General features: G+C 40.9%; 1 protein-coding gene across 8 annotated transcripts in view; it reads left to right on the top strand.

The window, feature by feature from the left end:
- The first annotated feature begins 6092 nt into the window (after positions 1-6092).
- LYN (LYN proto-oncogene, Src family tyrosine kinase) overlaps positions 6093-13290 on the top strand; it is a 52513-nt gene continuing 45315 nt past the window's right edge. For 3 of the 8 annotated variants that reach the window (XM_027672302.1, XM_027672134.1, XM_027671911.1), the window contains exon 1: positions 6093-6157. The gene's annotated coding sequence lies outside the window, so the exon portion shown is untranslated. Of the gene's footprint in view, positions 6158-6288; positions 6367-6404; positions 6580-13290 lie in introns of those variants that run through there. The other 5 variants (XM_027672484.1, XM_027672224.1, XM_027671987.1 and 2 more) reach the window with 2 other exon arrangements.

The following is a 13290-nucleotide window of genomic DNA, read 5'->3' as shown; positions in this document are numbered from 1 at the left end:
TGCTCCAGTGATAACTATTTTCTGTCCCAGATAAGAGCTACTTCTCACAAACTCACAAACAAGGGGAGGGGTTTGGTAACTTTAACTGGTACCAATTTTTTTCCCTCAGCGCTGCCAGCTTTGACTTCACTAACTCAACATCAATGTATGTTGCCTGATGTTCTTCTCCCAGAGGAAAATGAAAGCTGCATGTGCTACATGGATGCTTCGTACTGCTATGTGTCTGTGTCCAGAAATGGGACTACCTGCCTACTGCTACTGCAGCTGTTAAAGAGCAACTTGAGCACGACAGCAATGCTAACAATGGTCCAGTGCCTTTCCACGAGGAAATTTTCTGTAGCAAATGCCTAATCCCGGAAAAGGAAAGCTACTCTTCCACAGCAGACCACTGTGGAAGCTGCCTCCAGAAATACCATGTTGTTTCTGAACTAACAATTCGTGTGGTACAGGACAGGCAAGATGCAGGCTGGATGCCCACCCAGGCTGGCAATACTAGCTGTAATGCCCTGAGTACAAGGCAGAAAACAAACAAGCAGACCAAAATATCACCACTGTGTGATCTTGCTAATTTGAAATGATCACATACCTGCTTCTGAATTAGCTCAGATATGTTCTTTCAGGTAATTCAATATTAGTGATCACAGAACTGTGTACTAAATTAATCATCAATTAAATTAATTCTTTATTAGCCTCTTCAGACCAATAAGGGTATCTGCAAATGGCCACAAATCTTTGAAAGAAGAGGGCTCCTGTAACAGCTTGTTTCCAGCTCACCCTTCTTATTGTTTATCCAAATGAGCTGTGCGGAACCATCAGTCCAGCTGCTTTTCTTGGCTCTGTAAGATGATATTCATGAGAACCACAACAACCCTTTATTTGAGCTGCCATTTCTACAGAAAGGCAATTGGGATATTCTATAAAGTCCATGTAGACCATTTGCAGCCTCCATCAGGTTACTCAGGATACTGTCCCACCAACACAACCTAGTTCATTCCAGGTTGTTCTCAAATTGGTTTCCAGTGTTGGACGCATTTTGATTCACTAAATAGCAATTTTTCTGCTCAGAGTCATGAAAGAAATGGGAACAAAATGGAAAAGATTCCTATGTTTAAAAACAGGTAATGGCAAGTGAATAAAATATTTAAAATCAGAAAAGACAGAAGGAGCAGCATTTATTAACTTTCAGAATTAGAGTACCTCAAGACAAGCACAAGCTGTAGTAATATTTTGAATTGTTCATCGGAATTGTAAGTAACAAGACGAAAGAAAAAAGGCTGAATTTAGGATTTATGGTCAGAAAATATAAGTTTAATAAAATGTCAGTGGCCATGCATTAGGTGGACCACTGTCTACAGAAAAGATGCCAGCTTTCCCAGCTTTAGCTTATTGAGTATGTGTAGATTTAGTCCGAACAACAGGTCAGTAGAGGGACCTGTGCATTATTCCTCAAAGTATTTTTAAATATTTTCCAAAATTTTAGTCATAAATTTAGTCATAAATTTACAATAGATTGTAAATTATTGTGTGATACATTTCAAATAAACACAATGGAACTACCATTAGAAATTAAGAATGTTTTTCTTTGTTTGTTTTCATTTCTCTTAAGTGTTGCAAAACTTGTTTTCCCAGGCTCCAAACTGGAAACAAGAACAGGAACTGATGAATATCCACACATCAAAGTGCAACTTATTGCCTCAAACTTGAAAGTAAAATTTATTTCCTATATTATTTTTCCTTGAACAAATAAAAGCAACCCATCTTTATCACATGAAGAGCACATTTCTTAGAATCAAATTTGTAAATATTCTTATTACATTGGTCAACATGACTTTCTCTAAAATAGTAGGAAATAAGAATACATTACAATAAGAAAGGACATGATGAAAAAAATGAATGTCAAAATAGAATGCTTTTATTTTCTGGGGATTTGGGTTTTTTTCTGTGACAATATTGGGTGAAGAATGTCTGACTTGGATTGCATTTTTTGTAATCCACTCTTCACTACTTGTTTTAAAATTGCTACATTATTATAAAGTAGGTTGACAATTTGGACTTTAAGTAGTTAATGATAATGCCTTGAGGAAGAAATAATATACAGAAAACCAATGCAAGTGGTGACCAAGTAAATGCTGGAATTTCTAGAGAAAAGACATTTTACCCTGTTAACAAATTGAGAATGAGTTTCCAAAACTCTGGCTCATACATGCCTCGGTGTTTTAGTTTTACATATGTCTTTGTATTATCTTTGCCTCTTCGTCTATGAAGAGTGTAAATCCTTGTAAACCTAATTTTGTACAGTGAACTTTTCCCTGTGTTTTTTTCATTGAATGAACTCAGGTGTTCCTTGGAATCTCTCTCAAATTGCTATCCTGTCTGTGGCACTTATGCTTTAAGGAGTGTCTGTTATTTTTCTATTACTGCTTCTTTTATATTATTTTAAATTCTTTTATTATATTCTGAGTTGTGAGGGACCCACAAGGATCATCGAGTCCAACTCTTAAGTGAATGGCCCATTCAGGGATCAAACCCATGACCTTGGTATTATTAGCACCATGCTCTCACCAACTGAGCTAAGCTCAGGCTATGCATTCAAGCATCCCACAGAAAGTACTCAGCAACAATGAGATTAAGGACTATATAAAATATAGAGTGAAGTTTGTTGTCTGCTTTCATTGTCCATGACAAAGTTTGATTTACTGCTGAGAGCCACTGTTCCCTACAGTTTGTGCAACTTCACGCTCCTGGACACGATCCAAACAATGATCAGCAGCTACCATACACGGGTATGTAGATGGGTTGGTCTGGACCCCACAGGGCGATGTACAGGGCTCTGAGTCTACTGACAAATTTCTGGACTGATCCCTGGCCCAGGCCACTTACCACTCAAAAAAATTCCTGAGGTGAGTTAGAAGTAAACATGGTGTTATGGTTTAACCCCAGCTGGCAACGGGGTTACCCCAATACCATGCAACTGCTCACTCACTGTCCCTCCCCAACGGGATGGGGAGGAGAATTAGAAAAAAGTAAAAACTCAAGGGTTGAGAAAAGAACAGTTTAATAATTGAAAAAAAAAATGTAATACAAGTAATTATGATAATGATAACAATAATAACATTATTATTATTAATAATAATAACAACAACAACTGTAATGTAAAGGAGAGAGAGGAATAAAACCCAGTACAAGTGGTTCCCAACATAGTTGCTCACCACCCACTGCTTGATGCCTAGCCCATTCCTGAGCCATTATCGGTCCCTTCCTGGGAAACTCCCCTCAGTTTATATACTGAGCATGACATTCTGATGCATGGAATATCCCTTTGGCTAGTTCAGATCAGCTGCCCTGGCTGTGCTCCCTCCCAGCTTGTTGTGCACCTGCCTGCTGGCAGACCATGGGAACCTGAAAAGTCCTTGACTTAGGGTAAGCACTACTGAGCAACAACTAAACTGCAGTGTGTTATCAGCATTATTCTCATACTAAATCCAAAACACCACACTGCACCAGCTAATAAGAAGAAAATGAACTCTATCCCAGCAGAAACCAGGACACATGGGCCAGTTTGGTATGGTCCCCATGTTCTGGGTGCCAAGAGCACGGGCATGGACTCCATGCCAGTTGGTCTCCATACTGGAGCACTGCCTTGCAGGCTTGCTTAATTCAGCAGTAGAGACACTGTCTGGGATTCAAATCTTCCCAAAGCAGAAAATCAGTTGCTGAGCATGAACACTGGCTGGCTAACGTGACTCACACTCCTTCCTACAAGGACTTCCACTTCAGTAACAAGCTTGAAGTTCAGTTCTTACCCTGTTTTATACCACTCCCCAACTTTCTTGATCTATACACAAAGACATTTAAAACACATGAAGAACAGCTGATCTACAGATGTAAGGGAGGCTGGAATCAGCTCTTTTTTCCTTTTGATGAATATATAATGAGAGAGAGAATTACTTTTCTGCTTATGCCTTCTAAAGCATATTTTGTACATATTCCTCTAAGCAATGGCAACAAGGATACACAAAACCACAACTTATTTCACATTATACTAACAATTTCTCTTTGCTTTTATTTCTTATGAGGCACAGTGTATTTATTCCTCTCTAACCCTTTTTTATATTACTTCTTTCAGGGCAGAACTGATGAGTTTGTGCTATGCCTCCTCAATCTACTAATGCACAGCAGCCTATTAAGGGTAATTCAACATCTCTTATTTTTTCAAATTATTCACATTATAGGCAAGTGTGTATTCTACTAGACTTCTAGACTCTATTATGCACTTATAAAACTAAATTTTATTTTCACTAATGCTTTGATAGGAGAAGGTAAGTGTTAAACTTAGTGGAATACTTGATAATGAAGAAACAAGGAGGAAAGGAGGGAGAACAAGATAGATGTGGGATCTGTACCCTATTTCTCCAAGAAGAAAGATACAATATCAAGGTACTTACCCAATAGAGAAAATGGAAACATGAGGCACTAACAGTGAACTTCCAAACAGAAATAGCTCATTTTACATAAACCTTTGGAATCCAAATCTCCTACCAAAAAAAAATCTCCAAACCTAAGACAATGTATATTTAGTTAGATCTTTCCTTTTTGTATAAACTTGTCATATGTAAAAAGGTTGTTATGTGGTTGTTGGATTTTTTTGTTTTATTGGTTGTTGTTGTTGGGGGAAGGGAGAAAACATTTACCAACCTTTTATTAATACCAACTTTTTATTAATTATTGAGGAATTCCTTACTGTCTCACCTTATACCGAGTATCTACATGACCTTATTTTAATAACTGATGATACAATTAAAAGAACACCAGAAACTATTGCCCACTGCATTTCAGAGGTGCCCAGGGATATCTGGGACTGATTAAGAAATGTGACAGATTACGGTCTCACTGTTTCTACACTGTCTCTTCTACAGGATCAAGCCTGTGTGCTGGAGTCACAGACCAAGACAGGACTGCAGCACACACTAGAGAGAAGGGATTGTGCCAATTGCACGTCACCATGAGTGGCAGGCCTTTATATTAGCACTGAAGATCTTTAAGTCCTATTGACATGATTCAAGTTCTTCTCCAAAACTCAGCAGGGTGTGAGCTGCATTGAGCTATTTTCAGCTATTTGTAGCTGAAATCCCCACCACCTCCCCAGTCAACTTCAACTCTCAGTTAGACTGTATTGGTGGACTTCAGGAAAGTGCACAGAGGTACCTTTGAATATCTAGCATTTCATACCGCTTTGGCTGTTCCTCAAGCAGCATCCGCTATTGTCAACACTTTATATGGAAAGCTTAAATACTTTTCTTTTGATATTCTGCCTTTGAAATCTCCGTAACCTGAACTTGCCCATGTGGTCTGGCAGCATATATACCACACCTTGACTCCAGTTCTTGTAAAGCTTTTCAGCTGCATCCTCTGGCTGTTACGTCCACGCATTCATATTTCCTGTTTTGCTGACCTGTGAAATTTTTATTTCACTTTTCATCAGGCTAGTAAATCATTCTTAAAAGAAAAGATAATTTGAAAGATAAGCTTACTTGTTCTTTGCTTCTCCCAACCAGCCTCCAAAGGACCTTAAAAGCTGCTTGCAGTGGAATTTTGGAGTTCAAGATGTTTTTCAGACTGCTGGTTGAACAAGACAGCCTTTTCTGTTTTGTCCCTCAGACTAACGCGGTTTTATTTAGCTGTAACTTTTAGTGGAGGGTCGCTTCCCTCACGAAGTTCGCTCTGGGGCACAGAGGCGCTCGCTCCCCTGCGGCAGCGCGGCGGGGGCATATCCCGCATCCCTTGCCCCACCTCGTCCCCATCACAGCCCCCCCTCCGCGCGGCGCTCCCCGCTCCAGCCGGAGTAGCTGCGCCTGCCTCCCTGCCCGGAGCCGCCGAGCCCGGGCCGGGGCCGCCCCCCGCTCTGCCCCTCTCCGCGCTCTCCCCTCGCAGCCCCGCATGCAAATGTGCCGCGGCAGCAGGAAGTCACCCGGCGGGCCGTGAGCCAACCGCGGGCCGGGCGAGGCTCCTGCCCGGCCGTTCCCCTCTCCCGGCCGGCGGGGCAGCAGCGCCGCGCCCCGCCCGCACGCCCAGAGCAGCGCGCCGGGACCCCCCGCTCCGCGCCCCGGCGCTCACCGCGGAGTTCGCTCGCTGCCGCTCAACTTGCGCACCAGGGAAAGTAAGTGCCTTCCCCGGGAGCGGCGAGGGGCAGCGGTGCCGGCTCTCCCCGCCTCACCCGCGGGGTGCTGCGGGCAGGAGCGGGGGGTGCCCGCCCCGCTGCCTCCGTGCCCCCGCCCCGGCACGGTACGGGAGTACCAGGCGCTTTCCGGGAGGGTTGCCCTCGCTCCTGCCCCCGCGAGGAGGTGCCGCTGCCGCCCGACCTTCCCGGTAGGACTGGATGGGGTCTTAAGGGAAATACTGCATTTGGGATAAAATAATCATTCTCAGAAGCATGGTTTATCTCATACCCCTTTGCCTGTCTTCTGCTGTGGTCTGGAGGGCTCGGGGGCTTTCGGGCTGTTTCGTGCCGGGAAACGTATGAAATTAGCTGATCACAGTCTGCAGTCGGCGTTTCAAGCCAAAGCGATAGCCTTGGCTGAGGTGAGGTGGCTCGTGGGTATCCCTTGTTACACTGCTTTTTTCTAGGAGAGTAATTCCTGGTGTGTCTTCCAAGCAAAAGCTGCTTCCTCTTAACTGTACGTTCAAATGTGTTTCGAATTAAAGGACAGATGAGAAAATGGTATTGTGATGTTTGGTACACGGTGTTTCTTGCAGACTACTATTGTAATGGTACTGTGTGCCTAAGGAACGATCTAGAGGAGTTTTCTCCTAGCAATTTTAGTTTAGGAGCTGATGTCGTACCTTCAGTAAAGCAGTAAAGAGTTTCTGTTGAAATTGCATCTTTCTCGTGTTTGCAGTGAATGCCTTAGCAAGAACTCCTCCTGTTGCCTTGCTCCCTTCTGTTGGCACTAAAGACCAAAGGGATTAACATTTAAAACTTGTTTAACCAGATCATAGTCCTGTGGATATACATAGGGAGCACAAAGCTGGTTTCATCTGAAACTCCTAATCAATATACCATCCCCTGCCTTTAGTTCCCATCTTTGAAAAAAGAGAAATAGTTTGATCAATCTTAATGTATTTTAGCACATTGTAATACAAATTGGAAATTACATTTTTTTAGCTTGATCCCATAAAGGTACTGTAATACTTTTGTAATTTAGAAATATTAATGTTAGTTGCAAGTATCTGTAAAGTACAAGTGCCACGTCGATAAGTCTGCACTCATCATAATAGCATTGTAGAGTTGCTAAAACAAAAAGCGGAAGATTTGTGTTGAGAAATTGCAAAGCTATGTTGGGGAAATGTAGCTCAGTTTTACCAAAAGGATAGTCAAATTGTGTTTGTGTGAATTGTTTCCCACTCAGCATTGAGGGCAGAGTAGGTGTTACTTATCTTTTATGTGTTGAGACTTTTTATCTTTTTAATAGGTACTATCAGCAACACTCAAAGTATGGATGAGGAAAAATTAGTAGTTTTCTCTGAAAAAGTAGCAACAGGCTAAAAATCAGTTAGATACTGTTAATAGGATGTTATGAAATCTTGGGCAATGATTGGAATTAATGAACTCTGAGATCAATAGATTTCTCATTCTATGGATCTCTTCTGAGATTTATAGCATTTTTCTTTCTCCATTTCAGTTTTATGAGCTACAGAGTAGTTAGAAAAGAATCCTTGATTTAATAACATAAAAATCTATTTTAATTATTTGTTGAGATATATTAATTTTTTAACCATGATGATATAGAATTATCATCTTTGCACAGTAGCTGGCAGATTTGAAGCTAGTCTTTTCTCTATTTTTGAGCAAATAAGGGTTTTTTCCTAAATAAATATACAGGGGACAAGGTAAAGTTTAGGCCTTTTCTTATAAGTCCCTTGACCAGTGGAGTTGTGCAACGACTCTTTCTGACAAGGCAATGAATTGTGAAACTTTCCAGTACAAAGTTAAACCCCGTTCCCTTTAAGATGTTTAATATTCTGGGTTTTAATGTTACCCTTTCAAGAGAGTTTCTATAAATGTGAAATTATTCCTTGCATGTATTTATGAATATATATGTATTTATGAATGTACAAGTAACTATTTCATAATACTTCCCCCTTCCAATTTATCTGTGTGCTTGAAGTAGCCTATCTTCTATGGCCTTATTGACTCCTGTAAGCTTAATGGCATCATAGAACAGCGAGTGTTGCGGGAAGCAATTCTTAAAACAGGCAATGAAAAAAAGTCCAAAGTCCTCCTGGGCTTGGACTTTGATTAAGATCAGCTTAGTACCCTTCAGTGGGGTGTCTCAAAAGACTAGAGATGCTACATCTGGCCCTTCTTGTGGTGCACATCAGGGAGCAACATTTGACCTCCACGTAGTTATTTGGGAAAGTTTAAGAATTGCTTTCTTTAATCTCAGATGTGATTCTATTTCTGTCACATAAAGGAGATGTTTGTGTGCCTATACGTTACTTGGAATCTTAATGGAAATTTTGAGGTTTTGGGATGAACACACGTTGACCATGAACCAATTTTTATTTTTGTCAAAAGGCTAGGTGATCTGGGGAGGGGATGAGATCTCTCCTCCTTTCCATATGTGCATATTCTGAGGGACTGAGCGACTTTATTTCTTCACTGTTGGGGTTTAGGAAGCCCTTTGCAAAACTAAATGAATGCAGAAGACAAGTAGATAGGGCACGAATGAATGAATAAATAAATAAATAAATAAAGGCATGGGGTGGGCATTAGGTGTAAACTAGGATTTCTAGCACTCTGCTGTAGTAGCATGGCTGTACACAGAGGTGTACCTCTGCAGCAATAGTGATCCCTGAAGGTGTGAGCTGTCATGTGCTAATGCAAGGGGATGGGGATCCTGAGGGTTGTGTGAGCTTTGTATGCGGGGCGTGATACTTCCTTTTGAAGCTATGGAGCTGAGTGTGTAAATAATTACACCAAACCATGTGACTCTATTAAGTAGTATTTATTATAATTTTACCCCTCTAGGATTTCCATCACTAAGAAGAACAGCTTTATTCTGTAGAAGCAGCAGTTGCCCAGCTGAGAATTAGGATTTTTCTCCTACTGATCATATTCCTACCTCCTATTTTTCCCATTTATTTGTCCCCTCTTTCATGAGAGTGCAGGAGTGCTACAGATGGTATAGAGAGAAAGGCTTAGAGACTTGCTAAGCCATACCACAGGAAACTATGTAGATAAAAAATGTAAAATTACATTCATATGAAAACAGTCTCTAGTGACGCATACAGGGAGAAGGAGACTGCTGCCCTGTAAACAGTAATGGTACATTCTCAAAGAAATTAGCATCTGCTGATAAAAGACAAAAGCAATGTAACTGTCCTTAGTGTGACTGTTCCTAGTTTAAGCTTCATTGTCCTCCAGGGAAGGATGGAAAGGTTTCATATTTATTTTTGCCTGATTCAAATACATTTCCTGTTGACATTGTCATTAAATGCTGTAATTTCCGAGACTGAATCACTCACATTTGTGTTCAGCATCTTTCCTGAAAAATGTGGGTTCATGGAACAAAACGCTAAGACAGGATTATTCTTGTCCTGGACGCATTTCCTCCAAATATTTATGAGATACATGTATTTGTTGTATGCCCTAAAGAAATACTCATAGAAGTAAATAGATCAGTTATTTTTGTCAGCCAAACATCAGAAGAGAGAGGGTATTTTCACAGTAACACTTTGCTGGGAGAGAAGGACGAGACCAGGGAAGGTTGGAGGGGGTAATGGTTAGATCTCATTTCTCTGAAGGGAAAAAAGGGTAGATTAGTACCATTCAGGCCAGCAATTGCTCTCCCTTAGGTCAGCATTGCCTATCTTTTTCAAACTGCTGGCATCTTAAGTATCTACAATTGGTTCCTGTGTTTGCGCAGTGTACTATCTTACTTCTTCAGTTCAAAGGACTGAAATGATAAACAGTCTGAACAAAGTGTCCTTCTTCCTCTATGGTCTCTGCTGCATGAGGCATGAGGCTACTTCTTCCTGTGGCTGATATGTTGTAGAAATTGCTACTTTAATTTGCAAAGGTCAGCTGTGATAGGAAATAGTGCAATCTTAGACTGGAAAATGTGATAGCTCACCACAGGGGCTGAAGTATGGGATGCAGCTATTCTTCTGGAATGGCACTTTTTACAGTTTTCTCTGTTTTAGCGGGATGCTTTAAGTATGGAAATGATAAAAGTTTGGAGGGAATGGATTCCCTCTAAGATGTGTTTTTAACTGTTCCTTTGTTGGTTTAACAGAAAGCTGTTTCAGGAAGTTCATCAACAAAAACAATCTGTTAAGTCAGCTTTCTGATGTGGCATCTACAATATATTGCTTTGCCTTTCATGTTTCCTTCATTAGTTTGTATATAGGTGTATACAAACCTGTTCAATAATTTTTTTTTAATTAATTACTCAGGTTTTATCTCAGGTGTTAGTGCAGAAGTATATTTGTCTGCTAAGAGGTTTGTTCTTTCCACATATGACTGTACTAGGGGCTTAGAACAAAATTAATATCAAAAGTTAAAAAATATGTCTGAGTGAATTCCTGTGTAATGATAACAAATTTATAAATCAGTAGGTCTGATCTATGACTAGTTTTTACTCTATTCAGACAAAGAAAATATTTTCTAGTAGTATCAACTAAGTAGGGAAAGATCTGGATAGTACCACATCTATTGAATGTATTCAAATTGCTTGCTTGAGTATCCATTGCCAGCATTGTGAGACTTACATTCATTAGATGTAGTGGAGACAAAATGGATTTCTCCAGGGCAGCCCCAGCCTTACCAGGTGTTTTGATGGGATTTTTAAAACCCTTCAGTAAGTGCTAAATGCCCTGGGGTATCTGTGATTCAGGTGTGGGTGGACAAGAGCTGGAGAACCACTTAAGTGGTTGCCAGAGCTGGTGTCAGTGTCACTGAGGAAGTGAAAGTTTTTGGTAAACACAGAGGAAGGGGATGGGCAGGAGAAAGAGGAAATCCTATATTGGATGTTCTGTGTGCAACTTGTTCAAAATACATTGCGAGAGTCATTTGAATGTGCTGTTGTGGCATAGCAGAATGTGCAAATGGGATTCAAAGTACATTTTTGTAACTTCAGACCTACCATTGCAAAAGATCTGCTAAACTGTGCAAAGGCTAGAGAGAAGCATAATAGCCCATGAGGGATGTAGGAAAACTTGCCTTTTAAGCAATTCTTCTGCCATATTGCTGGTGTGGCACTTGGTCTTCCTTTTTCTGTCCAGCTGTATTTGGATTGGCTTCAAGAGAAATTGCAGCAACTGTCCTGACACCAGTGGAGGAGCACCAAGCCATGCTGAGGTGAACACTAAGCCCATTTCTCTTGGGATGTAGATGGCCTGATTGATAGTTTCTGCTAGGCATGCAGTAGATAGCAGTGTTTCCACTAAGCCTGACCAGTAGAACTTACCTCTTCTGAAAAGCCCCTGCTAAATTTCCTTGGAAGAGGTTCCCATCCCTCTGCCACAATGCTTGCCAGTGTTTCTGAAAAGGTCCTAGACCCATACTGCTTCAAATGCCTTCATCAGTAATAATGTGCTGTTTGGGGCTTTTTCTCCCCAGTTTCCCGGAAAAAACCCATGTTTCAGTCTTTACCCCGCTGTAGCAGTACTCCCTGCAGCTGTTTCCTTTATTGTTTCTCCCATCATAATTTTACTGTTTCTTTCTCTCCAGCTTTGTCTTCAGGACTGTCAGTGGTATAAACTGTTTGTTTCATCTCTTGGTTTAGATGTCTGTAGGAAATTTTCATTTCCCCTTCCAGTAGAGTAAGCCTCAGATCCTCTCATAATCCAATTATCATTTGTGATCTATTCATGCTACCTTATTAGGGAATATGTGCCCAGAAATATATAACCTCAGCTTCATGAAGAAGTCTGGTGGAGTACCAACCTGGCAGTACTGACGTGGTCTTCAAAGTGTTTTAAGAAGGCTGTGCCTCCGTAAAGGGCAGCTTTGTACTTCTGTAGATGGTCAACAAGACTCTTCTATCTAGAGTACAGTTTATATGTAGGTGCAATCTATCCTTAGAGACTACTGCTGTTTGCCACATCTGATTTAAAACGGTGACCTCAAACTGACTTGAAATAGGTTAGTTTCTACTATGAAAATGGTTGGTGAGGATTGTCTGTTGCCCCTTTGTCTGCCCTTCTGTGATGTTGTTTGACCTTCTCTGGTCAAGTTTCATTTCTGTCGCATGCAGGTTTTTCTGTGCTGTGTAGTGGCACATGGAAAGATTTCTGAGCCAGCGTTCACTCTCTGTGTAAACGCGTCTGGTTCAGTGAAGCAGAGCGTGGATTTACCAGCATGTGTGCTGGCCCAAAGAAGAAACCAAGGCTTGGTGTTGTGGGGGTGTGGTGCTAAGACAACAGCTCTTGCTCCAGGATCTTGCTGTGCTCCTTGGTGTTGGTGTGCTGTACACTGAACCTACAGAAAGTGAAAGAAAAGAAAAAGAAACTTAGTTTGAGAAGGCAGTGCAAGTTGCACCAGCAGAAAAGAGGTTTGGCTGGTGGAGTGAACAAGTGGGAGGAATACGCTTCAGGTGAGATACTTCTGCTCTTGGTGGAGCATTTAAGCAAGGTTGAGGGCATTGGATACGAGTGTAAAAAAAATGGAAAGCTCAGCATTTGAGTAGTTGATTAAAATCAGAGATCAGAACAGTATTCTCTTCTGTAATGCATTTGACTAGGTTTAGATGGGTGAAAGGTCCTTTACTTTACCCCTGCAATAAACAAAAATATCAAAATGGTTGGTATGGTATGACACAGGAAAGAAATTTCTCCCTTGAACACAGAATACAGTTTCAGTGATGTGACTGTATTGTTTATTACAGGTCCTATATCTTGTCATACTGACTGAGAATATATGCTTTCCTAGGGTATATTCTCTCCCTATTAGTTATCATCCTTTGCATTTGATTGTTTTTTCTCATTTTATCTCTCTGCTTCTGCAGTCTTCATGCTTCATTTATTTCTCAGCATTAAGCCCAATTCTGATTTCTTGGGGATTTTGGCCTCCTCTCCTGCACCTTTTATTATATGTTTTGTGTTTTCCTAAGAACTTCCTGTGCGTGTCCAAACAATGAAGGAGTCTTATTGTTTTTTTCAAGCATTTTCTTTGCACAATGCTTAATACTGTGGAATTCAAGTGTAAGTTGTGGACTCATTACTGTCCTCCTGAAACAAAATTGGATAACCATTGTGAACACTGATTTGTTCTTAGTTCTTGCTTTGAAA

Source organism: Neopelma chrysocephalum, unplaced genomic scaffold (assembly GCF_003984885.1).
Source record: "Neopelma chrysocephalum unplaced genomic scaffold, ASM398488v2 Primary Assembly neopelma1_22, whole genome shotgun sequence".
Lineage (NCBI taxonomy): Eukaryota > Metazoa > Chordata > Aves > Passeriformes > Pipridae > Neopelma > Neopelma chrysocephalum.
The sequence above is the reverse complement of the archived record's forward strand: the minus strand, read 5'-3'. Positions and strand labels throughout refer to the sequence as shown.